The following is a 2,747-nucleotide window of genomic DNA, read 5'->3' as shown; positions in this document are numbered from 1 at the left end:
AGATAGATATTTTCTTTTAGCAAGCCAACAATCTCGAGTTTCCTGACTCGAAAAACGGATAATAACACCTGGCGTCCTGTCATTCTTCGACAAAGCCTGTGAACCGAAGTGACAGTATTTTTAGTCAGAGGAGCTAATTCCAATTTTGATGCTAGAGTGTTGATTTTATCCCTTAGATTTTCATTCTTTTCTTGTTTAATGCCATGAATTTCCAGGTTTAGTTTACGACTGTGATATTCAAGGTCATTGACTGCGGCAGACACAGCAAGTAGTTCTTTATTCGTGTCTAGCTTCTCAAGTTTGGTCACTCTGCCCCCGAGAGCCTTGATGTCAGTGTCATGTCTGGCAACGGCCTCAAGAATACTGTCATACTTGCTAGATAGCAGCTGTACCGATACCTCTATGTCACTGACAGTTTGCTTCAAGGGCAGAAGCTCACCAAGTTTCCTGTTAATTAAGCATGGAAGCTATCGTTTCATTATTTTCCTTCGGTGCTGAAGCACTTGCTTTGCTTTTTCGACATGAAGGGCATCGCCATGACTTCTTACACTCATCACGCTTCGACTTGAACGTATTCTCAGAGACGCCGGAGCAGGCGCCACCCAGATGATAGCAGATTGAGCAGTCAGTGCATGCCAAATAGGGTTCATCCTCATCTATAACATCATTGCACTTGCCGCAGGCGCAATTACCCTTAGGATTCATGATGCGCGCTATCGTTCACAAAACTGAAATGACAGTTACACACAACATGAACGAAAATAGGCAGCCGGCAAACCAAAGGCAGCGGCAGCAGCAGCAGCAGTATAAGCGCAAAAATATAAGCAGATATGTTTGGAAATGCTTCACCAACCTGCAAAAGTATTGCAGAAACGGCGTCAGTGGAATGCGTGCACTCCGCCGCTGCTGCTGCCGAATCCATGCGACGGAGCGTACCAATGGCACAGCTCACTATGTGCAGGTTATGACCACAATCTTTCTTTTAATTCCTCAATTGGGAGGAGGGCCTAGTTGAGCCCTCCCCCACTACCAAAAATTATATGCCCCGTTATCCCACTTTGGGATAACAGCGAGAGTCAGCGAGAAGCCTCTTCTCGGGGCGCGCCCTCGATGATCAGCGTTCGCCCGACACCAGGTACGTGAAGAGTCAACAGCGAAAGCCCGGCATTCCTCAGACTACCGCACTCCATCCGGAGATGGTAAGTACTTTGCCGAATTTCAAATGTTGTCTTGAGAATCGCCCTTCATGTCATCGGTATCGCGTGAAATGCAAAATTGGTAAATGCCAGCGTTTCACTTTTAATCTGAATTTGCAGTATATTCCGAGATAGGAAAGCTAATCGTAACTAAGTACTTATTTTCGCCTACGTAGCATGAATACCAACCTCAGAAATGACTATTTTGCCGTCCAGCACCCCTTGGAAAACAACGAAGTGACTGCACGTGATCATTTGCACTCGCTTTGTCGTTGTCTTCTAAGAACGAAGTTTAACTTGGACAAAGTTTAGAAGATGCTGTCAGCACTGCATTGACACCTTCATTCCTAATGAAATGAAACGGATAGGTCGTGGTAACCGGTGGGTAACGAGAGAAGTTAATCAACTAAAACGCAGAATGAAACGGTATAGAAAGCAACATTATGATAAGATTGTTATGTCAAATATTGCTCTCGATCTAAGGTAAAGCTACCGGAATCAAGACAGCGCTATTTTTCTGTTAAGCGTTGTCACTTTGTGACGGAAAACTCCTGCCAAAAATTGGCAACTTTTCTCCCAAGAGAACACTGGCAAAAGAAATCAAATACTATTGCATGGTAGTGTACTTACGGATAAAAAATAAACATCTCAATTATTCAGCACGTTTTTTTTTCAAAGTTTTTTCGGCGCCCTGTTCCTCGATGTCAAGTTCATTTGCCAAAGTACTCCAAGGTAATGAAAAAAGCGGGCAAGTTTGCACCCGGTCGTGCAAAGCTTAGGCACAGCGAAAGTGTCAATCCTCAAGTCTTACTGGTTGTACTGCTAGGTATTAACTTGGTGGCTCCTAGGTCTTGGTTTAACTTAAGTACGCGTGTAGGGAAGGTATACTCGAGTGAGGATATTCGAAAGTACCTTCCCTTTCGCGACATTTCGCTTGACTAGTGCCGGATGCCTCAGCGCCTACGAGCGACATCGTTCCAGGCATGCCAAAAACACAGGCAGGCAGGCAGGCAGGCAGGCAGGCAGGAGCCGTGTCTGTGTCAGGTAAAGTGAGTGCGCACCTGCGATGGCGGTTACTAGGCAACGCGAGGTGACGTCATCTCTAGTGCTTCAGCGCATGCGCGGCTAGGCAACGCGAGTGACATCGGCAGTACCTCTGCGGATTGCCTCGTTGGTGCATTTACAATTTCTTTCTCTCTCTATCTTGCTCTCATTTTCTATTTCCCTTTCCCGAGTATTGCGCACGCCGCGCGCATGCTCTCCTTCCCTCTCCTTAACGTCCCATGTCAATACAACATGTGCAATCACCTCCGCGAGGTGATTCCTAGGCAACGCAGTGACGCATAGCTCGGCGAGGTTTTGCGACAGCAGGCGCCACTAGAGCTAGAACACCTTCGCTGTTAAAACAATAGCGTTAGTATATCTATTGACGGCGTTTAAGCTTCTATTAAAGATTTTTTGTTGAACACATATTGAGGGAAGTTCTGCGTACACCATAAGTTCACGGAGTGCACAGGCGCCTTAGGCGTATCACAACGCCATATTTTCGAT

General features: G+C 46.1%; 1 pseudogene; it reads right to left on the bottom strand.

Annotated features, from left to right (window-relative positions):
• Positions 1 to 996: 996 nt before the first annotated feature.
• On the bottom strand, positions 997 to 1,143 carry LOC119451110 (U1 spliceosomal RNA; annotated as a pseudogene).
• Between the last annotated feature and the right edge of the window lie 1,604 nt (positions 1,144 to 2,747).

Source organism: Dermacentor silvarum, chromosome 4 (genome assembly GCF_013339745.2).
Source record: "Dermacentor silvarum isolate Dsil-2018 chromosome 4, BIME_Dsil_1.4, whole genome shotgun sequence".
Taxonomy (NCBI): domain Eukaryota; kingdom Metazoa; phylum Arthropoda; class Arachnida; order Ixodida; family Ixodidae; genus Dermacentor; species Dermacentor silvarum.
Note: the sequence above shows the minus strand (reverse complement) of the source record. Positions and strands in the feature narration are given on the sequence as shown.